At 34.0% G+C, this 26,347-nt stretch overlaps 1 pseudogene; it reads right to left on the reverse strand.

The window, feature by feature from the left end:
* The window catches only part of LOC114024400, a 64,043-nt pseudogene extending 58,601 nt beyond the window's left edge, over positions 1-5,442 (reverse strand).
* Between the last annotated feature and the right edge of the window lie 20,905 nt (positions 5,443-26,347).

Raw genomic sequence — 26,347 nt, forward strand, 5'->3', positions numbered from 1 at the left:
TGTCCCTTCCTCCCTCCCCACTCACCCTTATTGAGAAGGCAATCAACTCGATACAGGTTATACATGCAAAACACTTCCATAGTAGTCATGTTGTGAAAAACTAAGTATATTTCCCTTCATCCTATCCCTACCCCCATTTATTCTATTCTCTCTTTTGACCCTGTTCATCCTTAGAAGTGTTTGCCTTTTATTACCCTCCCCCAATGTGCCCTCCCCTCTATCATCCTCCTGTTCTCTTGTCCCTTCCCCCACCTATTTTCCTGTAGGGTAAGATAGATTTCCATACCCAATTGAGTGTGTATGTTATTCTCTCCTTAAGCTAAATCCAATGAGAATAAGATTCACTCATTCCCTCTCACCTGCCCCTGTTTCCTCTCCACTGTAAAAGTATTTTCTTGTCTGTTTTATGTGAGATAATTTGCCCCATTCTACCTCTCCCTTTCTCCTTCTCTCTGTATAATCCTCTCTCACCCCTTAATTTTATTCTACAGATATCACCCCTTCATCTTTAACTCACCCTGTGTATCTATCCATATGTGTGTGTGTGTGTGTGTGTGTATACATATATTTTTTTCCCTCCAACGACTCCAACACTGACAAAGGACTTGTGAGTTATGAATATCATCTTTCCATGCAGAATGTGAACAATTCAACCTTAATAAGTCTCTTACAATTTCTCTTTCCTGTTTACCTCTTCATGTTTCTCTTGAGTCTTGTATCTGAAAGTCAAATTTTCTATTCAGCCTTGGTCTTTTCATCAAGAATGCTTGAAAGTTCTCTATTTCACTGAATGTCCATTTTTCCCCAGAAGGATTATGCTCAGTTTTTCTGGGTAGGTGATTCTTGGTTGTAATCCTATTTCCTTTCCCCCCCCCCCACCCGGGATATTATATTCCAAGCCCTGTGGTTCCTTAATGTTGAAGTTGCTAAATCTTGTGTTATCCTGATTATGTTTCCACAATACTTGAATTCTTTATTCCTGGCTGCTTGCAATATTTTCTCCTTGACCTGGGAACTCTATAATCTGGCTACAATATTCCTAGGAGTTTTCCTTTGGGGATCTCTTTTGGAAGGTGATCGGTGGATTCTTTTAATTTCTATTTTACCCTCTGGTTCTAAAATATCAGGGTAGTTTTCCTTGACAATTTTTTAAAAGATGATGTCTAGGCTCTTTTTTTGATCATGGGTTTCAGATAGTCCAATAATTTCTAAATTACTTCACCTGGATGTATTTTTGAGGTGAATTGTTTTTCCAATGAGATATTTCACATTGTTTCTATTTTTTCATTCTTTTGAATTTATTTTACAGTGTCTTGATTTCTCATAAAGTCATTAGCTTCCAATTGCTCCATTCTAATTTTTGAGGAAATATTTTCTTCAGTAAGCTTTTGGACTTCTTTTTCCATTAGACTAATTTTGCTTTTGAAGTCATTCTTCTCCTCATTGGCTTTTTGGACCTCTTTTGCCATTTGGTTAGACTATTTTTTTAAGGTGTTATTTTCTTCAATTTTGGGTCTCTTTTAGCAAGCTGTTGACTTGTTTTTCATGATTTTCTTGCATCACTCTCAGTTTTTCCTCTACTTCTCTTACTTGCTTCTCAAATGAGAGGCTCTTCCATGGCCTGGGACCAAGTCATATTTTTCTTGGAGGCTTTGGGTGTAGGAGCTTTGATTTTGTTATCTTCTTCTGGTTGTATGTTTTGAACTTCTTTGTCACCAAAGTAAGATTCTATGGTCTGACTCTTTTTATGCTGGTTACTCATGATCCCAGCCCATTACTTCAGTTATAACCTCTTTGTTAAGGTAGGGGTTTGCTTCCAGTGTGGAGAATGTACTGTCCCAAGCTTCAGGGGTTTTGTGCAGTTGATTTCTGAGATACTTCTAGGGACCTGCACATTTTCAGTTCTTCCAAGGTGCTATGATCAAGAGTGAGGTGTTTACTCCTTTCCTGGCCTGTGCTCTGGTCTATGAGTGACCACAAGCATTCTTTTCTGTATTGGAACTGTGAGGACGATTCTCTTCTCCACAGCCACTACAAGCTCCACCACATCAGTGCTCCTCCTTGCCCCAGGACCTCCACCCAGAACTGTGACCCAGATCCAAGCAAGGGCAAAGCAAGAGAATCCTGCATCAGCAGAGAGATCCCTGCAATCCCCCTCTGATCAGTCACTCAATTCCCTATTCCCCCTTAGTTTGTGGGCTGAAAGCTCTGAATGCAGCTGCCATGCTCAGGGACAGGGGCTAGAACTCCATGCTTCTCTCTCACCACCAACACAGACTTTTCCTCCTCACCTTCTAAGTTGTCTTTGGAGTTCATGAGTTGAGAAGTCCAGAAACTGCCACAGCTACTTGAGATTCCATCCTCTGTGTCCTGCTCCAAGTTCATTAAAGCCTGTGCATTCCCCTCGCAGCCCTGTGTGATATATCTTTCTGATCAACCATCTAGGTTGTCTTAGGGTGGAAATTTGTTTCACTTTGTCTTTTTGTGGATTGTGCTGCTTTAGAATTTGTTCAGAGTAATTTTTTATAGGTATGTGGAGTGGTTGGGGGGAAAGCTCAAGCAAGTTCACTGTTTTTACTCTGCCATCTTGGCTCTGCCCCCCTAAACTGAAAAGCTTTTGTACAAAACCAATGCAATTAAGATTAGAAGGAAAGCAGAAAGCTGGGAAACAATCTTTACAGAATGTGTCTCTGATAAAGGCCTCATGTCTCAAAAGATATAGAGAACTGAATCAAATTTATGAGAACACAAGCCATTTCTCAAATGATGAATGGTTAAAGGATATGAACAGGCAGTTTTCAGGTGAAGAACTGAAAACTATCTATAGGCATATGAAGAAGTGCTCCAAATTATTTTTACTAGAGAAATGAAAATTAAAAAAAAAATCTAAAGTACCACCTCACACCTCTCAGATTGCCTAATATGATAATATGCCTAAAAAAAGAAAATGATAAATGTTCAAAAGGATGTGGGAAAATTGGGACACTGATGCACTGTTGGTGCAGTTGGGAACTGATCCAACCATTCTAGAGAACAATTTGGAACTATGGCCAAAGGACAACCAAAATGTGCATACCCTTTGATACATCAGTACCACTACTTGGTCAGTTTCCCAAAGAGATCATAAAAAAGGGAAAAGGAACTTCATGTGCAAAAAATATTTATAGCAGACCTAATCATGGAGCAAAATATTGGAAACTCAGGGGATGTCCATCAGTTGGGGAATGGCTGAAATTATGGTATATGAAGGTAATGGAATACTGTTGTGGAGTTAGAAATGATGAACATTTAAGGAGGAAAAAGAAAACTTGGAAAGCTTTGTACAAACTGATCCAAAGTGAAATGAGCAGAACCAGGAAAATGCTGTACAGCATATCAGCAACATCATGTGATGATCAACAAGGAATGACTCAGCTTTTCTCAGCAAAACACTAATCCAAGACAAGTACAAAAGACTCATGAAGGAAAATGCTATCCATATCTAGATAAATAAGTGATGGACTCTGAATGCAGATCAAATCATTTTTTTCACTTACTTCATTCTTTCTCATTTTTTATTTTAATATATTTATTCTTCTACAACTGTGATGAATATGAAAATATGTTTTACATGTTAGCATGTGTATAAACTATATCAAACTGCCTACCACTTTCAGAAGAGGGGAAGGGAGACAAGGAGGGAAAAAAAATTGGAACTGAAAATGTTTTAAAAATGAATGCTTGACCCTAGACAAGTCACTTAATCCCAATTGCCTTGCTAAAACAAAAATTAAATTAAATTAAAATGAATGTTAAAAAATTTCTTGACTTATAATTGTGGAAAAAATAAAATACTATTTAAAGAAAAAAGAAAGTTGGGTTTGAGTTATATTGTGCTAAAACTATGCTATTTTATTATTAAAACCATTGCGGGTTATTGAAGATTGTTGACTACTGAGGTGACATGCAAAATCTTTGTTTTGAGAATATCAAAATCAATTTGTTTTTTTTCAATTACCTTTAATTAATTAAAAAGTACTTAATTATCTGATATCATTGAAGAAAAATAGGTAAACTTGATCCATCTTCTTTTTTTTCTCCTTTTAGAGTTTGTTTCATTTATTGTGTATGTATCCTCAACATTTAGCACTGTGCCTGCTACATAATAAATGCTTAATCAGTGCTAGTTGACATTTATTTATTTATTTAACACCCCAACTCTCCACCTGTTAGTACTAACATGTAAATAGGCTAGTAAATTAAAGATGACATCTACTAACTTTATTCTTACTTCTATATGTGGAATTGGAACCATTGAGAGATGTGCTTTCTAATTTTACACTGCTATATTGTTTAAGGCTTAAAGATATGTAATTAGAAAGAAAAGGGTTCTTCAATATTAAATAATATAAAAAGACCAAGATTTCATACTTTACCAAAATAATGATCAGTGTTTGCAATATCAAAAGGATCCACTATTGAAAGCCACCAATTTGTGTGAGATTTATAAATGCAGATATCAAAGAGGGCATGTACATTCTTCATTTTTTTTACATTAAAAGGGGCAAATCAACAACTGATTGATATATTGTTTTCCTTCTGTTTCAAAATGGATGTTTATTTTTGTTTTGTATCAATGACCCAGCTTGATAAACATTTCAGGAATTCTAGCTTAAAGGAATTCTGAATTATTGGAGAGTGTAGCAAAGGGAAGTCAGAAAGAATCAGTGCCAAAAATAGATTGGAATATAAATCTTAAGAATTGTTGGAAAAATGATGAATATGAAAAATCTTTTATGCAATGCCATGAAGGTCTTAAAAATATGTTTCTTACAAAATTCCTATAAGGTAAATAATAAAAGTGATTATTATTGTCCATTGGTCTTCACACCCCAAAAGAACTAAGGAAGAAGAAAAACAACTTGGTATTGTAGGTGTTTGTCAGCAAGCATGTATTAATTACACTTACTAAGTATTCAACATTTTGGTAGATATAGGGGAAACCAATACAAAGAAAAAATTCCTAACCATAATGAGCTCACATAATGAGGCAACACTTAGATATAAAAATATATATTCATGGTGGGGAGGGACTGTTATCTGAGTAGCATTGATATAATCATATCAGTGGCAACAGCAACAAAATTAATAGTTCAATTTACATAGCATTTGATAGTTTAGAAAGTATTTCAAAATAAAATTGGGTGGAGCCAAGATGGCGGAGGGAAAGCAGTGACTTGCTTGAGTTCTCCCCCAAACCCCTCCAAATACCTATAAAAAATGGTTCTAAACAAATTCTAAAGCAGCAGAACCCACAAAAAGACAGAAGGAAACAAATTTCCAGCCCAAGACAGCCTTGATGGTTGATCAGAAAAGTATATCGCACCCTGCCAGAAGAGGAGCGCAATTTGACGTGGGTGCGCAGGCCTCAGTGAACCTGCAGCAGGCCCCAGAGGACTGCATCACAGGCAGTTTTGGTGGTGTCCAGACTTCTCAACCCATGAAGCAGCAGCTGCTTCCTGAGTTTCTGGCCCACAGACTGAGGGGGAATTGAGTGACTGATCAAAGGGGGATTGCAGGATTTGTCAGTGCTGAGGCAGGAAACTCTTGCTTTGCCCATGCTTGGATCTGGGTTACATTTCTGAAAGGTGGTCCAGGGGTGAGGAGGAGTGCTGGTGTGGTGGAGCTTGTTGTGGCAGTGGAGAGGAAACACCTCACCCCTTATCATACCACCTTGGAGGAACTGAAAATTTACAGGTCCCTAGAAGCATCTCTGAAAACAGCTGTACAAACCCCCGAAGCTTGGGACAGTACATTCTCCACACTGGAAGCAGACTCTTACCTTAACAAAGAGTTTAAAACTCAAGTAATTGGCTGGGATCATCAGCAAACCTCGCAAAAAGAGTCAGACTAGATTATCTTACTTTGGTAACAAAGAAGATAAAAACATACAACCAGAAGAAAACAAAGTCACAGCTCCTACATCCAAAATCTCCAAGAAAAATATGAATCAGTCCCAGGACTTGGAAGAGCTCAAAAGAGATTTTGAGAAGCAAGTGAGAGAAATAGAGGAAAAACTGGGAAGAGAAATGAGAGTGATGCAAGAAAATTATGAAAAACAAGTCAACAGCTTGCTAAAGCATACCCAAAAAAATCCTGAAGAAAATAACACCTTAAAAAATAGCCTAACCCAAATGGCAAAAGAGATCCAAAAAGCCAATGAGGACAAGAATGCCCTAAAAAACAAAACTGGCCAAATGGAAAAGGAAGTCCAAAAGCTTACTGAAGGAAATACTTCCTTAAAAATTATAATAGAGCAATTGGAAACTAGTGACTTTTTGAGAAATCAAGACATTGTAAAACAAATCCAAAGGAATGAAAAATTAGAAAACAATGTGAAATATCTCATTGGAAAAACAATTCACCTCAAAAATACGTCCAGGAGAAATAATTTAAAAATTATTGGACTATCTGAAACCCATGATCAAAAAAAGAGCTTAGACATCATCTTTCAAGAAATTATCAAGGAAAACTGCCCTGATATTTCAGAACCAGTGAGTAAAATAGAAATTGAAAGAATCCACCAATCTCCTCCTGAAAGAGATTCCCAATGAAAAAATCCTAGGAATATTGTAGCCAAATTCCAGAGTTCCCAGGTCAAGGAGAAAATATTACAAACAGCCAGAAAGAAACAATTCAAGTATTGTGGAAACACAATCAGGATAACACAAGATTTAGCAGTTTCTACATTAAGGGACCGCAGTGCATGGAATATAATATTCTGGAGGGCAAAGGGGATAGGCCTACAACCAAGAATCACCTACCCAGCAAAACTGAGTATAATCCTTCAGGGGAAAAAATGGTCATTCAGTGAAATAGAGGACTTTCAAAGCATTCTTGATGAAAAGACTAGAGTTGAATAGAAAATTTGATTTTCAAATACAAGACTCAAGTGGAACATGAAGAGGTCAAGAGGAAAGAGAAAATCATAAGAGACTTATTAAGGTTGAACTGTTTACATTCCTGCATGGAAAGATGATATTTGTAACTCTTGAGACCTTTGTCAGTATTAGGGTAGTTGGAAGGGAAAAAATTATATGTATGTCTATATAGATATAGATACATAGAGAGTACAGGGTGAGTTGAAAATGAAGGGGTCATATCTGGAGAATAAAATCAAGGGGTGAAAGAAGGATATACTAGGAGAAGGAGAAAGGGAGAGGTAGAACGGGGTAAATTATCCCACAAAAATAAAACAGAAAAGAAAAGGCTCTTACAGTGGAGAGGAAATGGGGGAAGGTGAGAGGGAATGAGTGAATCTTATTCTCATAGGATTTGACTTAAGGAGGGAATAACATACACACTCAATTGGGTGTGGAAATCTGTCTTACCCTACAGGAAAATGGGGGGAGGGGGAGGGGACAAGAGAGTAGGGGGATGATAGAGAGGAAGGCAGATTGGGAAAGGGGGTAATCAGAGGCAAATACTTCTGAAGAGGGACAGGGTCAAAAGAAAGAATAGAATAAATGGAGGTGTGGGATAGGATTAAGGGAAATAGAGTTACTTTTTCACAGCATGTCTACTATGGAAGTGTTTTGCATAACTGTCCATGTATAACCTATATTGAGCTGCTTGCCTTTTCAATGAGGGTGGGTGGGGAAGGAGGAAGGGAGAAAATTTGGAACCTGAAGTTTTAAAAACATATGTTTAAAAAAAAAGTTTTCACATGCAGCAGGAAAATAAGAAATACAGGAAATGGGGTACAGAAATCTATCCTGCCCTACAGGAAAATAGAAGAGGAAGGGGATAAGAGAAGGGGGGGAGAGATAGAAGGGAAGACAGACTAGGGGAGGGATATTCAGAATACATGCCATCTTGGGGTGGGGGGAGGGGCGAGATGGGGTGAAAATTTGGAACTCAAAATCTTGTGGAAGTAAATGGTGAAAACAAAAAAATAAATTTATTAATTTAAAAAAATAAAATAAAATTTAAAAAGTGGCTCAAAATAAAAATGCCTAGCTCTCTGTTTTAATCCTAGATTATAAGGAAATAATCTTCCTCCTTTTCCAATTACTTGTTTGTGCATTTCTGGACCTGCTTCAGACACCTTCCCTCTCCCCACGCCTATTCCCTTTAATAGGATCATCAACCTCCAAGCTTGGGTGATATAATAAATACAGATTGTAAATATAGTTAAGCAGCTGTTCTAAAGATTTGACAAGCTCTAGAGGTGTTTTGTTTTGTTTAATCATTTTAGTTGTTTCTGGATCTTCTGGAACTCCATTTGAGGCTTTCTTGGCAAAGATAGTGTAGTGATTTGCCATTTCCTTCTCTAGATCATTTTTCAGATCAGGAACTAAGGCAAAGAGGGTTGAATAACCTGCCCAGGTGTGGTCAGACTATTTAAGGATGTGCTATACTTTTAAATATGTAGAGATGTGTGTACTTCCTAAAATAATACTGAGTGCTTTGCCAACATAGTTTAATAATCCGTATATATTTATGCTTTAAATAGATGTGTTTTGCCTGAATAGGGAAATAAAAGCTCATTATCAAACCTTTGCAAATCAGTTTATCAGTTAATTATTCAAGCCCCCTCCTTGGACTCTTAGTATAGTGTAGTTTATACAGTAGCAAACAATTAACACATGCCAGCAAATTTGCAAAAAGGCCCTCAGAAGATGAAACCAGAATTTCACATTCACAAGTGATCAATATGCTGATTTAACTCATACCTGAGCAAGAATCCTCTCATCAACATACCCAGCAAGTGGCTACCACTTTGAAGACTTCTAGTGTTGGGAACCAATCACCTTTTGAGTGAAGACAAAGAAAAAGTGTTTTATCTTATATCATGTCTACATTTTCTTCTTTTAATATCCACCTATTGATTCTAACTTTATGCTGTAAAGCAGAATAGAGTGAATCTACTCCTATTTCAAAATGATAACCCTTTAAATATTTGAAGGTAGTCATTCTCCCCCTGTCTAAATATCCTCAGTTTCTTCAACTTGTTCTCATAGGCCATATTCTCAACATTCTTTAGCATTCTAGTTTCCCTCTTCTGTATTTTTATTAAAAGCAAAGACTGAACTCTCTTTGCATTGGCACAAGTGATTCCATCCCTGAAAGAACCAATGAAACCAATGATTTCCTTTAGCAATTCTTTTGCAAATTAAGACTTAGAGAGTTTCTGAGAGCAATAAGCCATCAAGTGACTTGTTCATAGTCAAATAACTAGTATGTTTCAGAGCAATGTCTTTGGGACTCTACGTACAGTCCTCTATTTAATAGATCATGCTGTTTCTAAGGATGGTATCTAAGAATGAATGTAATTCATCTTAAGGAATTGATATTAATTTATTTTTTTATCAAACATCTAATTACTTATAATTATTTGATATGTATATAAGGTTTAGATTTACAAGGTCATTTCAAATACATTATTTCATTTAATCTTCAAAATAATCCTGTATTATTTCACTGTTTTATAGAGGAAACTGAGTCTCAGAGAGGTTTGGTGACTTGTTCAAAGTCTTGCAGATAGTTAAGTTGGGGAGCTGGGACAGAGATCCTGGCTTTCCAACTCCCACTTCAATGTTCTTTTCATTATACAAGATTGTCTCATTAACAACATGAAGAATATCTTATGGTTAACGGTGAAAGGGCTAATGAGCATGGACCATTAGTTTCAAATGGCTCTCTTCTTGGAGCACTATTTTATTATTTTGACCCTTTAAGAAGTTGGAGACATTCATTGTAATTTCTTACATGCCTTAAATTGATGTACTCTAAGTGGTTATTTGGGTCAACATGCCAAATATATAAGATGTAAAATGACTATTCAGACAGTCAATTTGCCCCTAGAGATGAGCTCTTTGAGGTTTTAATAAATGGAATAAGTAAATGATTTTTAAAGATGTTCTCATCCTTCTCTAGGTATCTGAATTAATTAAACCAGTCTGCCTTAATAAGGCAGGAGTAATGCTTCTAAAATGTGTTGTAAGTGATTTGGTGTAAATAGGAGACCAATTGTGCATCCATACCTTTCATGTAGAGATTGGATAAGTGTTATGAATCCAAATATAATTTTTCTTATTGAATTATTGAGATCCCAGTAGGGAGATTTTCTAGCCCTTGAAATTTAAGTGGCTGTCAAGAAGGATGCCCCTGAAGATTTAAATTGTATTTGATTATTATCTTGATGGCTGTAGCATGTTCTGTCCAGCACTTAGAGTGAATAACAAAACTCAGGTAAAATTAATTTTAAAGGATCCTGAGAATATACATTCAAACTGCAGCTGGTCACATTGTTGAAATACTAATTTGGGGAAAGTTGAGCCTAAACCTTTCCCTAGTATATGCTACCCATTTTGTATCTAAGGAAAGCTATAGTATTTTTTTTATGACAGGGGAAAACACCATAAACTACTCCCCCCACTCCCAACCCCCACCACAAATGGCTGGAAATGCCACCAGCTTGTAGCAAAGGGGTACTGCTGAGGTAGACAGCCAGGGAGAAGATAAAGTTCTCTGGGTCACTGGATCAATCTTATTGTTAGGAAAGCCAGAAGTAAGGTAAAGAAGGAGTTCATCCCAGTCCATTATCCAGTAATTTTTTTTTAATTTAACTATCCATGATAACTTGGTGATGTTTCATTATTTTGGTAGCTAAGTGAGTTCAAGTACTGGAAGGTCCTCAGAATTCAGCTTTTGTGCCAAAGGCTTGGAATCAACCCAACCCAACCTCATGATATATTAGTATTTTTTATCTGTTTGTTACTCTGTTTCTGCTCCACAATTTTTTTTTCATTTTACAGGTATTATCTCTGCAATTCAAGGGCCTGATCTGCTATGTCACTTCGATCCCAGAGTGCCATGAGTAATATATGTTCTACCAGCATCAGGAAGGTGGTGATAGTTTAATCTATGAGTAAGTAGGCAGTCAGTACCCATTTTGCATCTTCCTTTAATTGATTTTCTTTTAATTATGTGCCTTTTTATTTTATTTTATTTTTTTGGAGTAGAATCCACTTAAAACAACTTGGTAGTTTTTTATATAAAATATAAATTAAAATGTTCAAAAATGTTATAAACTTGAATTGTTTGACTGGAAATGAATTGGTAAGTGTAACATCTGCTACAGTTTCTGTCACATTACTTAAACTAATTTAGATGTTCCTTTAAAAAAGTTGTACTGTAAAGATTTACATGAACTGATTCTGAATGAAGCAAACAGAACCAGGAGAACCTTGTACACAGTAACAACAACATTATACAATGATCAACTGTGATAGACTTAACTTTTCTTAGCACAACAATGATCCAAGACAATTCTGAAAGTCTAATGACAGAAAATGCTATCCACATCCAGATAAAGAACTAGAGGGGCATGAATACAGATCAAAACATAACTACTTTCACTTTTTTTGTGGTTTTTCCCTTTTGTACATTTCTTCTTTCACAACATGACAAATGTGGAAATAGGTTTAACATGATTGCACATTTATGACATGTATCAGATTGCTTTCCATCTTGGGGAAGAGGGGAGAGAGCGTGAAAACTTTGGAACTCAAAATCTCATAAAAATGAATGGTAAAAACTATCTTTACATGTAACTGGAAAAAAATAAAATTATATTAAGCAATAAAAAGGTAGAAGGGGCAGAGTCCAGTTGACAGAGTACAGACAAAAACTTAGCTGAACTCTAACAACATCTCCTTCCAAACAACTTTAAAATAATGCCTGAAATCAAATTCTGGAGTGGTTGAGCCAACAAAAGTTCAAGGTGAGACACTTTACCAGTCCAAGAAAACTAAGGACATGGGCACGAGAGGTCTGTGACACCAGGATGAGGATTGTCCTGGAGCACAGTACATACAGAAGCAATACCAGAAACAGGTTTAGAGGTGTCTATGACAGCCTCAGCTTCAGGAGCTCTCAGCCCAGAGAAGTAAGAGTGTCATATAATTGTTCAGAAAGAAATTACAGAGGACCTTTTGGTTCTACTGGCTTCAAGACACTGTTGAGTTGGCTTTGAAGTTCCAGGGTGAAAAACAAAGAATAATGTGAAAAAAAAGAATAATGTGAACACTCAGTTGGGTATAGAAATCTGTATTACCTAACAGGGAAGAAGGAGAAGAAGGGGATAAAAGAAGCTAGTAGGATGATAGAGGAAAGGTGTGTTAAATGGAAGTGGTAGTCCTAAGAAAGATAGACTTTTGAGGATGGATAGGGTAAATAGAGAATGAGAAGGATAAACAAGGAAAACAACAGGATGGAGAGAAATATACAGCAATCATAACAATGAGTGTAATTTAATTTCTGGTCTTTATTTTTCCCCAATTATATGTAAAAAAATTCTTAACATTGATTTTTTTTTAAATTTTTGTACTCCACCTCACAATCCAATGAAGAAAGGCAGAAATATTAAATACATCCTTTTCAGATCATGATGCAATAAAAATTATATATAATGAAGGGTCATTGAAAGATAGACTAAAAAATAATTGGAAACTAAATAATCTAATCCTAAAAAATGATTGGGTCAAACAACAAATCATAGAAACAATCAATAATTTCATTCAAGAGAATGACAATAATGAGAAAACATACCAAAATTTATGGGATGCAGCAAAAGCAATTCTTAGGGGAAGTTTTATATCTCTAAATGCTTACACAAATAAAATGGAAAAAGAGGAGATCAATGAATTAGACATACAACTAAAAAACTAGAAAAAGAACAAATTAAAAATCCTCAATTAAACACCAAATTAGAAATATTGAAAACCAAAGGAAAAATTAATAAAATTGAAATTAAAAAAACTATTGAACTAATAAATAAAACTAAGAACTGGTTTTATGAAAAAACCAGTAAAATAGATAGACTTTTGGTTAATCTAATTTATAAAAAAAGAAGAAAATCAAATTACTAGTATCAAGAATGAAAAGGGTGAAGCTACCACCAAGGAAGAGGAAATTAAAACAACAATTAGGAATTATTTTGCCCAACTATATGCCAACAAATTTGAAAATCTTAGTGAAATGGATATATATTTAGTAAAATATAAATTGCCCAGATTAACAGAAGAGGAAGTAAAATACTTAAATAACCCCATCTCGGGAAAAGAAATTGAACAAGCCATTGCTGAACTCCCTATGAAACAATCTCCAGGGCCAGATGGATTTACATGTGAATTCTATCAAACATTTAAAGAACAATTAATTCCAATACTATATAGACTATTTGGTAAAATAAGTGAAGAAGGAATATTACTAAATTCTTTTTATGATACAAATATGGTTCTGATACCTAAACCAGGAAGAGTCAAGACAGAGAAAGAAAATTATAGACCAATTTCTCTAATGAATATAGATGCAAAAATTTTAAACAAAATATTAGCAAATAGATTACAGCAACTTATCTCAAGAATAATACACTATGACCAGGTAGGATTTATACCAGGAATGCAGGGCTGGTTCAATATAAGGAAAACTATCAGCATAATTGATCATATCAACACCAAAACTAACAGAAACCACATGATCATCTCAATAGATGCAGATAAAGCTTTTGACAAAATACAACACCCATTCCTATTAAAGACACTAGAGAGCATAGGTATAAATGGAGTCCTCTTTAACATAATAAATAGCATCTATCTAAAACCTTCAGCAAGCATAATATGTAATGGAGACAAGCTAGAAGCATTTCCAATAAGATCAGGGGTGAAACAAGGATGACCATTATCACTACTGTTATTCAACATCGTACTGGAAACTTTTGCTTTAGCAATAAGAGAAGAAAAAGACATTGAAGGTATTAGAATAGGCAAAGAAGAAACAAAAATATCACTCTTTGCAGATGATATGATGCTATACTTAGAGAATCCCAGAGAATCAAATAAAAATTACTTGAAATAATAAACAACTTTAGCAAAGTTTCAGTCTATAAGATAAACCCACATAAACCATTGACATTTCCATATATTACCAACAAAGCCCAACAGCAAGAGATAGAATGAGAAATTCCATTTAAACTTACTGTAGATATTATAAAATATTTAATAGTTTACCTCCCAAAACAAACCCAGGAACTCTATGAACACAATTACAAAACACTTTTCATGCAAATAAAGTCAGATCTAAATAATTGGAAAAACGTCAGTTGCTCATGGGTAAGCTAAGCTAATGTAATAAAAAATGACAATTTTACCTAAGCTAATTTACTTATTCAGTTCCATACCAATCAAACTACCAAAAATTATTTTTATAGAGTTAGAAAAAATAATAACAAGATTCATTTGGAAGAACAAAAGATCCAGAATATCAAGAGAATTAATGAAAAGAAATGTAGGGGAAGGTGGCCTAGCCATTCCAAATCTTAAATTGTATTATAAAGCAGCAATCATCAAAACTGCTTGGTACTGGCTAAGAAATAGAGTGGTGGATTAGTGGAATAGGTTAAGTATGCAAGACACAGTACTCAATGACTGTAGTAATCTATTATTTGATAAACCCAAAGGCCCCAACTTCTGGGATAAGAACTCACTCTTTGGAAAAAACTGCTGGGAAAACTGGAAAACAGTATGGCAGAACTAGGCATAGACCTAAATCTCATACCATATACCAAAATAAAGTCAAAATGGGTACATGATTTAGATATAAAGGCTGATACTATAAGCAAACTGAGAGAGCAAGGAATAGTTTACCTGTCAGATCTATGGAGAACAGAAGAATTCATGACCAAACAGGAGACAGAGAACATTACAAAAAGCAAAATAGATAATTTTGATTACAGTAAATTGAAAAGATTTTGCACAAACAAAGCCAATGCAACTAAGATTAGAAGGAAGGTAGAAAATTGGGAAAGAATTTTTACAACCAGTCTCTCTGATAAGCCCCACATTCCTAAAATATATAGAGAATTAAGTCAAATTTATAAGAATACAAACCATTCCCCAATTGATAAATGATCAAAGGATATGAACAGACAGTTCTCAGAGGAAGAAATTAAAGCCATCTCTAGTCATATGAAAAAATGCTCTAAATCACTATTGATTAGAGAAATGCAAATCAAAACAACTCTGAGGTACCACATCACACCTATCAGAATGGCCAACATGACAAAACAGGAAAATGATAAATGTTGGAGAAGATGTGGGAAAATTGGAACACTAATGCATTGTTGGTGGAGTTGTGAAGTGATCCAACCATTTTGGAGAGCAATTTGGAACTATGCCCAAAGGGCTATAAAAATGTGCATACATACCCTTTGATCCAGCAATACCACTTCTAGGGCTACAACCCAAAGAGATCACACAAATGGGAAAAGGACCTACATGTACAGAAATATTCATAGCAGCTCTTTTGTGGTGGCAAAGAATTGGAAATTGAGAGGATGCCCATCAATTGGGGAATGACTGAGCAAGTTGTGGTATATGAATGTGATGGAATACTATTGTGCTTAATAAATGATGAACAGGCTGACTTCAGAAAAACCTGGAAAGACTTGTGTGGTCTGATGCTGAGTGAAGTGAGCAGAACCAAGAGAACCTTGTACACAATAACAGCCACATTGTATGATGACTAATATTGATAAACTTAACCCTTCTTGGCAATGCAAGGATCTAAGACATCTCCAGAAGACTTGTGATGGAAAATACTATCCACATCCAAAGAAAGATCTATGGAAGTTGAATTGCTATTTTTTTCTCTTCTGTTGAGTTTTGTTTCCTCTTTCTGATGGTTCCTCCTCCTGGTGTTAATTTTTACTTATATCACTAATGTGAAAATATATTTAATATGAATGGAAATGTATAGCCTCTATCATATTGTGCACCATCTTGGTGAGGGTGGTGGGGAGGAAGGGGAAGAAAAATTTTAAACTCAAAATCATATGGAAGTGATTATTTATATATCAAAATAAATTAATTAAAAAAAGAAAAAAAGTAAATTTTAGAACTCCAAATTCTGTCTCCTCTCCTCACCTTCCCCCATCTTTGAGAAGAAAAGTAATTTGATACAGGTTATACACATATACATGTAAACATATTTCCATGTTAGTCATATTGTAAAAGAAAACACAGACAAAAAAAAAGAAAAAAATACTTTAATTAAAGGAAAAGTATACTTGGATCTGCATTCATACTCCATCAGTTCTTTCTCTGGAAATAAATAGCATTTTTCATTGTAAGTCCATGAGAATTGACTTAGATCATTGTATTTCTGAGATTAGCTAAGTCATTCACAGATGATCATCATACAGCATTGCTGTTACTATATACAATGTTGTCCTGGTTCTACTCATTTCACTTTGCATCAGTTCATCTAGGTCTTCCCAGGTTTTTCTGGGAGCATCCTGCTCATCATTTCTTATATTACAACAAATAGTATTCCTTAGCAATCATATACCACAACTTGTTCAGCCATCCCCCAGTTGATGGGCATCCCAGCCATCACCAAAAGATCTGCTATAAATATTTGTGTGAGACAGACCCTTCCTACTGACCTAAGTTGTCTTTAGTTTCTGTGGGCTGAAAGGTTTGGAAACTGCTGCTGCTGATTCAGTCACTCTGAAGGCCTGCCCCATGTATGCTGCACTGTCACAGCCTACACTAGACTGTGCTTCTCTGTCACTCTAATGCAACAGACCTTTCCTTCTGAAGTTTTAAGTTTTCTTGGGCTGAAAATTTGTTTCACTCAATCTTTATTTGTGGGTTCTGTTGCTCTAGGATTTGTTTAGAGTCATTTTTGAAAGGTATTTGGAAGGGTTTGAGGGAGAGCTTAGTCGAGTCCCTGCCTTTATTCTTCCACCTTGACTCTGCCCCTTCTCAATTCTAATTTTAAGAAATTATTTTCTTCAGTGTGCTTTTGTATTTTTTTCCCAATTTGATCAATTTCATTTTTAAGGAGTTATTTTCTTCAGTGAATTTTTGTGCATTTTTTTTTTCCATTTTTGTGCTTCCTTTACCAAGCTGTCAACTCTTTTTTTCCCCATGATTCTCTTGCATCAATCTTATTTCATTTTTTCTTCTGTTTTCTTTTTATTTCTTTTTTTTAGCATTTTATTTTTCCCAAGTTACATGTAAAAACAATTTTTTCCCACCCATCCTCATTTACAAGGCAAACAATTTGATATAGGTTACATGTGCAGTCATGCAAAACATATCTGTAATAGTCATTTTGGGAAGGAAAACAGACAAAAAAGCCTCAAGAAAAATAAAGAAAGCTAAAAAAAGTGAGATAGAAACCATCAGTTCTTTCTCTGGGGATAGATAGCATTTTTCATCATAAGTCCTTCAGAGTTGTCTTAGATCATTGTATCACTGAGAATAGCTAAGTCATTCACAGCTGATCATCTTACAATATTGCTGTTACTTTGTACGTAATACATTTCACTTCATGTCAGTCTATGCAAGTCTTTCCAGGTTTTTCTGAGTGCATCCAGCTCATCGTTTCTTATAGTATGACAGTATTACATCATAATCCATACCACAAGTTGTTAAGCCATTCCCAAACTGATGGGCACCTCCTCAATTTCTAATTCTTTGCCCACAGAAAAGAGCTGCCATAAATATTTTTGTATGTATATGTACTTTTCCTTTTTTTTAATATCTTTTGGGTTACAAGCCTAATAGTTGTATTATTAAGCCAAAAGGTATGTATGGTTTTACAGCCCTTTGGGCATAGATGCAAATTGCTCCACAGAATGGTTGAAACAATTTATAACTCCACCAACAATGCATTAAAGTCTCATTTTTCCCATGTTCCCTTCAACATTTGCATTTACCTTTTCTTTCTTATTAGTCAATGTAATAGGTATGAGGTAGTACTTCAGAAGTGTTTTAAATTCCATTTGTCTAATCAACAATTAAAATATTTTATATGGCTATAAATAGCTTTGATTACTTCAACTGAAAATTGATTGTATCTTTTGATCATTTATCAATTGGGTAATGGCTCTTATTTTTATAAATTTGACTCAATTCTCTATATATTTCTATATATATAATTTATATATAATTATATATATAATTATATATATTATAATTTATATATATATTCTATATATATAATTTATATAATATATTATATTTATATTATATTATATATTATATAATATATAATTTATATATAATTTATATAATATATTTTCTATATATATAATTCTCTCTATATATAATCTCTACAGTTAGTATTGCTAACTGTATTTCCCTCCATTCAATTCCCTCCCACCCAATTTATTCTATTCTCTCTCTCTCTTTCACCCTGTCACTCCTCAGAAGCACTTGGTTTCTGACTTTTACCTCACTCAATATGCCCTCCCTTCTATCACTGCCCCTTCTTCTCTTATCCTTTGCCCTCCTACTTTCCTATAGCATAAGATAGAATTCTACACCCAATTGAGTGTGTATGTTATTCCTTCTTTGAACTAATTCTGATGAAAATTAGGTTTACTCATTGTCCCTCACTTCATCCTTCTTCCCCTTCACTATAAAAGCTTTTTCTTTTCTTTTTGATGTGAGATAATTTACCTCATTCTACCTCTCCCTTTCACTTTCTCCCAGTACATTCCTCTCTCACCCCTTAATTTTATTTTTTTACATATCATCCCTCCATATTAAACTCTCACCCTCTGTCCACACATACTGGTCACTTAACATCACTGAGCTCATTTTCTTCATCTATGAAATGAGGTTAGAATCAGTAATTCCTGTTGTCTCTTCAGGCTCCAAATTCTATGATGTGGTTAGATGTGTCTATTAGGTGAAATTCATCAGGTAAGTTATTTAAGGATAGAAAAATAAGATTTTTAAAGGGAGAGAAAATGCTATGAACAAGAAGGATTCATAAAGAAACAAAGATAATGTCATATTTTATTGTTTCTCTTACTATTATTATTTTAAGCCCAGATCTGTGATTTCATTGGTTTAGGAAATTCTTGGGGGGGGGGGAAACTCACAAGCAGTGACAACCTGCACCTATTCTATGATGTGGAGTCTTAGAGATTTTCCTGGAGACATTGAGAAGTTAAATTATGTGAAAGGGATCACACATCCAGTGTATGTCAGAGGCAGGACTTCCATTCATGTCTTCCTGAGTCTATCTACCATGCAACACAAAAGCATTCACAATTATCTAATACTTTAAGGATCACATTTTTTCTTCTTTTTCATCAAACAAGTTAGGTAGAAAGGATACATTATTATGTCCATTATAAAGATTAAATAATTGTGTCTCACAGTGCCCAATTGTTTTTTACTGGATGTTAGAAGTTTTTTGACACTAGAATGACAAGTTCATTTGTTCTTGTATATTAAACACTGTTTGTTTCTCTTATCAACTTTTCTTATTTTTTTAAATCAGTTTTAAATCAATTTGTTGAATAAAGCTTTTTAGAATAATTTGAAACATGGAGCATTTTTCCTGTCATCATCATCATCATCATCATCATCATCATCATCATCATCATCATCATCTTTTTATCTCCATGGTCACATAGCTATAGAGGTAGCAGTTGGCATTTGTACTGAGGTCTAAAACTAGTGATATTTCCATAATTCAGTGAACATTTATAAGATGACATAACTAGCTGTTCCCAACTGAAGAACATAATAACTCATTCATTCATCCAAAATTCATTTTAAGTATGTCTGTTGTATAAATAAAAAAAATCTCATGAATGCAAAATAATTTAAAAATTAGAAAAGGGCTCTTCTAGGAACAATAACATAAGAAAAATGGTGCAAGGCAACAGGTAGTCAATATACCAAAATTTATGAGATGTAGCCTAAGCATAATTGGCTAACATTTTTATTTCTAAATGCATAAATTATTAAAAGAGAGAAGGAAAAGATTAATGAATTGAGCAAGCAACTAAAAATAGAAAAAAAGGACAAATTAAGAATCCCCAATTAAATATCAAAATGGAAATCCTGAAAATCAAAAGAAAGATGAATAAACATGTAAGTAAAAACAAAAATGAATTTATAAATAAAGCTGGGATATGGTTTTATGAAAAAAATCATTTCATTAGATAAACCATTGGTTAATTTATTTAAAAAAGAAAGAAGAAAACCAAATTACCATTCTTAAAAATGAGTATGGTGAATGTACCACCAATAAAATGAAATTAAAGCAATTAGGAATCATTTTGCCCAGTTAGGTACCAGTAAAACTGACAATCTAAGTGAAATGGATCAATATTTACAAAAATAAAAATTATACAAATTAAAGAAAAAGGAAAAAGAATACTTAAATAATCCTATCCTAAAGAAAGAAATTGACCAAGCCATAAATAAACTCCCTAAGGGAAAAAAAATCATCAGTCAGATGTATTTACAAGTAAATTCTACTTGAAGAAAGAATTAATATCAATACTATACCAACTATTTAACAAAACAAGTAAAGGAGTCCTACCAAATTCCTCTAATGACACAAAGAAAAAATTGTTTTAATACCTAAGCCAGGTAGAGCAAAAATAGAGAAAAAAATACCATAGACCATTTTTCCAACTGCATATTGATGCAAAAATTTTAAATAAATTACTAGCAGAGAGACTACAACAATACATAACAAAGATCATACCCTATTAACAATTGAGATTTATGACAAAAAATTCAGGGTTTACTCAATATTAGGAAAACTATAAACATAGTTGACTATATCAATAACAAAATCAACAAAACCTATAAGACTGTTTCAAAAGATGTAAAAAAGCTTTTTGACAAAATGTAACACCCATTCTTTTTTTTTTTTATTTTTAGGCAATTAGGCTTAAGTGAGTTGCCCAGGGTCATATAGGTAGTAAGTGTAAAGTGTTTGGTCTGAGGTCGGATTTGAACTCAGGTCCTCCTGACTTCAGGGCTGGTGTTCTATCTACTGCACCACCTAACTGCTCCAACAACCATTCTCAGTAAAAAATAATAATGTCAACAGCAACCAGAAAACAGAGAAGTAATGGAGGCCTTTTAAAAATGTTAAGTAGTATGTATCTAAAATAATGAGTAGGCATTATTTGTAATGCAGATAACTAGAAGCCTTCCCAGTGATATGACGCATGAAGTAAAGGTGTCCATTATAACCATTATTACTCAATATTGTTTTAGAGATCCTATAAAAATAGAAAAGCCTTTGCTATAGCAATAAGGCAGCAGGTAAGGGAGGCTACTAAAAGAGTACAAATGGGCCATCCAGGAAGAAGACTTTCAGTTTTTTTTTATGCAAATGATATATGATGGTATACTTAGATAGAACTAGAGAATCAGCTAAAAAAAAAGTTGAAATCATTAACAACTTAGGAAAGTTATGATAAAAAATAAACCCATTTAAATTATTAGCATTTCTATATATTACCAACAAAACACATCCAGAAGAAATAAAAAGATAAATTTCATTGAAAGTAACTGCAGGAAAAAAAAATATATTTAGGAGTCTACCTGCAAAAACAAACCTAGGTACTATATGAAAAAAATTACAAAATATTTTTACAAAAATAAAAGCTATCTAAACAATTGGAGCAATATTAATTACTCATGGATAGGCTGAATAAATATCATAAACTGACTTCTACATAAATTAATTTATGTATTCAATACCATAACAACTAAACTACTGAAGACATTTTATAAAGCTAAAAAAAAAAGGCAAAGAATTGGAAATTGAGGAAATGTCCATCAATTCAGGAATGGCCGAACAAGTTGCTGTATATGAATGTAATGGAATAATATTGGACTTTAAGAAATGATGAGCAGCCAGAATTCAAAAAAATCTTGGAAAGACTTATATGAACTGATGCAAAGTGAAATGAGTAGAACTAGGAGACCATTGTGCACAGTAACAGCCACATTATGGGATGACTGACTTTGATAGACTTGGGTCTTCACAACAACACAAGAATCTAAGACAACTCCAAAAGTTTAATGATGGAAATTGCCATCCACATTCAGAGAAAGAAATATGGAGTCTGAATGCAGATAGAAACATACTATTTGCTCTCCTGCTTTGTTGTTCTGGTTTATTGCTTCATTCTCGTGGTTCCTTCCATTAGTTTTAATTGTTCTTTACATCATGACTAATGGGAAAATATACTTAACATGAACGCATGTGTAGAGCCTATATAGGATTGTATGCTGTCTCTGGCGGGAGTGGGGGGGGAGGGAAATGGGAGGTGGAGAAAATCTTAAACTCAAAATCTTATGAAAGTGAATGTTGAAAACTAAAAATAAATAAATTTTTAAAATAACAAAATCCATCTGAGAGAATAAAAAGTTAATTATATAAAAAAAATCTGAAAAAAATTGTGAAGGAAAGCAATCTAGAAGCACCAGATTTCAAACTATTATGAAACAGTATCAAAATAATTTAACAGTGGCTAAGAAATAAAGTACTGGGTTAGATGAATAGCTTGGGTACACAAAACACAGTTGTAAATGTTTATAAAAATCAAGTGTTTGATAAATATAAAGATCTAAACTTTGGGGGCAATAACTCATCATCTGACAAAAATTACTGGGAAAACTGGGAATCAGTTTTTTGGCAGAAAGTAGACACAGACCAACATCTTAGTCTGGATACCATATTAAGGTCTAAATGTCACAATGATTTAGACATAATGATTTAGACATAAAGGGTGATATAACAAGTAGATTAAGACACTGTAGGGAAATGTTACCTAACAGATGTATAGATAATGAAAGAGTATATTATCAAACGAGATATAGAAGAACACAGTAAGTGAAATGAATAACTTTGATTTCATGAAATTAAAAAAGGTTTTGCACAAACTAATCTAACACAGTCAAAATTAGAGAAAAAATCAGGAAATGAGAGGGGGGAATTACACCAAATTTCTCTGATAAAGGCCTCATTTCTCAAATAGGAAACTGAGCCAAGTTTATAGAAATCAGAGAAATTCTCCAACTGATAAATGTTTAAAGACTATGAACAGTTTTCAAAAGAAATCAAAGGTAACAAAAATTACATGAAAAATGACTTAAATCATTATGATTAGAGAAATATAAATTACAAGAACTCTGAAGTATGACTTCACATCTATCAGATTGTCTGATATGACAGGAAAACAAAATGACAAATACTGGAGGGGATGTGGAAAAATTGGTACATCAAGGGACTATTGGTGGAGTTATGAACTGGTTCAGCCATTTTGGAGAACAATTTGGAATTATACCCAAAGGGCTAGTAAGCTGTGCATACCTTTGGACCTAGCAGTACCACTATTAGGTCCGCATCTTAAAGAGATCAAAGAAAAGGGGAACTAATTTACTTGTACAAAGATATTTATAGCAGCTCTTTATGTGGCAGCAAAGAATTGGAAATTTAGGGGAACCAACCCCATCAGCTGGGGGAATGGTTGAAAACAATGATTGCGATGGAATATAGTTATTCTATACGAAATAATGAACAGAAAGTTTTCAGAAAAAACTAGGTAGCCTTTTATGAACTGATGCAAAGGAAAGTGAGAAGAACCAAGAGAATATTATATAAAATAACAGCCAAATGGTAAGGATGATTAACTGAAAGATTTAACCATTCTGATCAGGAGAATGACCCAAGACAATTCCAAGGGAAATATAATGAAAAATGTTGTCCACTTCCAGGAAGAACTGATAAACTCTGAGTGCAGTCTGAAGTATACTTTTTCACTTTATTTTTTCTTGCTTTTTCTTTTTCTGTTTCTTTTTTTTTTTGCATCATGGCTAACATGAATTATGCTTTGAATAATTGACATCACATTGTTTGCCTTCTCAAAGTATAGGGAGATGCAGTCTGGAAGGAGAGAATTTGTAACTATTTTTTAAATGAATTATTTTAATTGGGAAGTATTCAACAAAATAACAATATAAAAGAATAAAAATTAGTTCAAATAATTTTTTCCCTTTTGTACCTTATATGGATTATCTTTAATAATCTGTACTTCACCTATGGTTAGTAACATTCATTATGAGGTAAATACTTAAAAAGACATGAACTCCTTCTTCCAGTATACTTCAAATGTTCTAGTTTAACAAATTTAAGAAGTTCTTATATGCCTGGAACAAATGACATTGAGAAAACCCATTTTGGAAGCCTTCAGAGACTTATTACTTCTTAATTATAGGTCAGGTAAGTGAGGCTTGAGCTGCTTTTAAAAAAAATAAAGCTTTATTTTGGGTACTAATGGTAATTAAATTGTTTTCACTCTCCCCAGATATTTCTGCCAAGGATGAGAAGGAAGAGTAGAATCTTTAGCATCAGATGATCAGGCAGACTAGCTTCCCTTTTTAGGAGAAATTGATTCAGCTTTAATCCACAGGAATATGAATAAAGCATAATGGGACTCAGACTCTCTCCACTTATCAATTGGTATTTTTTTCTTTCTAAATACTCTGTAACACTTTCTCCCTGTAATATTTATTCTCTTAGATATATTATAAAGCAATTTACTACTTGGGACATATTTTATATAATATTGTACAAATCACATTTTCTGGAATAAAGTGCAAGCAAATCTCAAAAATGTCTTTTAAAAATCAGGAAAGCTGCCACTTATTTGTGCTTTTGCCCAAAGCATCTTTTGAATTGGTATTTGTCACACAATTTTCACCACATTGTAGCTGTTGACATTAACTTAATGAACACTCAGTTTTCTAAATAAAAGCAAAACATAAGCTCAAATCCTGGGAGACCCTATACCTCTCTGCTAAGAATGATTGCATTTCCTGAAGCAACTAAAAGCCCTGTACCAAGACTGTAAAACTGACTGACTGAAATAATGGCTATTACCACAGTTAATCAAGTTTTTTTTTTAAGTTGTGCAAAAATAAAATTTAATTATCTACACTAAATGACATATTCATATAAGTAGAATATTAATCATAATGTGATATATGTTTTAATGCTCTACTTCATTTATTTTCCAATAAGTTTTAGTGAGTGGACTTGAAGGTTGAAAAACACGATTTAAATCCCAGCTTTGACATTAGATAACTTTGTGACATTGGTCAAATCATTCCATTTTTATAAGTCTCAGTTTTCTAATCTATGAAATATTAAATATGACATGCATGTGTGGTATTAAATTTGAGTTTTCACATGGTTGTGAAAATGAAATAATTTGTAAACATTAAGATGGAATAAAAAATGATAATTTCTTTCTCTGTTTTGATCAGGGTGTGCACAGGCCCTTGAATGTCACCAATCTGTAATACACACATACTTTAATTATAATCAGCTTACTATAGTAGACAATGAATAGGCTGTGGAATCAGGAAGAATGGGGCTCAAGTTCCATATCTGATTCATATTGGCTTTGTGTCCTTAAATCTCTTAATCTTTCCATGTCTCTGGTGACATTATGAGTATGTTACAGAGAATAGGATAATATGTTCTTATAGAGAGCATTCTTAAACAGGAGCTCTCTAAGTGGATTCAACACTTAAATCACAGGTTAGGTTAAAAATGATAACATGTTTCACATATGTGTGTGTGTGTGTAAATGTATGTAGCACATACACACACATTTAACCAGATATGTGATGTAAGAGGTGGCCCCACATTGAGTCTTAAAGGAAATACGGGATTCACGTTGTTCGTTCAATTGTTTTAGTAGTGTCTGACTCTTCATGAGCTTATTTTGGGTTTTCTTGGCAAATATACTGAAGTGGTTTGCCATTTCCTTCTCCAGTTCATTTGACAGATGAGGAAACTGAGGTAAACAGGGTTAAGTGACTTGCTCAGGGTCACACAGCTAGTAAGTGTCTGAGGACAAATTTTAACTAAGGAAGATGAGTCTTCCTGACTCCAGGCCTGGTTCTCTATCAACTGAACCACATAGTTGCCCTGGTGATTTGCATTAGCAGAGTTCAAAATGTGTTATATTCTAGGCATGTGGAATAGCCAGCACAAAAGTAAGAAGATAGGAAATGAAGTTTTATATGTGCAGAGAGAGCCCTAAGAAATGGCCGCTTGTGAGTTGAACCAGGATTTCGGAATATATGAAGGAGAGTAAGGTATTAGAAAATTTGAAAGACAAAAAGTAGCTAAGCTATGAAGATGAATCTTTATCTTTATTCCTTTCACTTACATTTATATCATCATCTATACCTATACCTACATCTATCTGTCTATCTGTCTGTCTATCTATCTATCTATATTTATCTCTACCAATATCTTCATCAACATCTATATCTAGCTATATCTACATCTACCTTTAACGATATCTTCCTCTTCTCTGTGTCTCTTTATCTCTTTGTATTTCATTTCTATTAATATCCCTGTCAATGTTCACGATCGTATTTATATTGACATCTTTATCCATCTTTCTTTGTGTGTCTCTGTCATTCTCTCCCTTTCTCATCTTTACAAA

Source organism: Vombatus ursinus, unplaced genomic scaffold, assembly GCF_900497805.2.
Source record: "Vombatus ursinus unplaced genomic scaffold, bare-nosed wombat genome assembly UNPS02014821.1, whole genome shotgun sequence".
Taxonomy (NCBI): Eukaryota; Metazoa; Chordata; class Mammalia; order Diprotodontia; family Vombatidae; genus Vombatus; species Vombatus ursinus.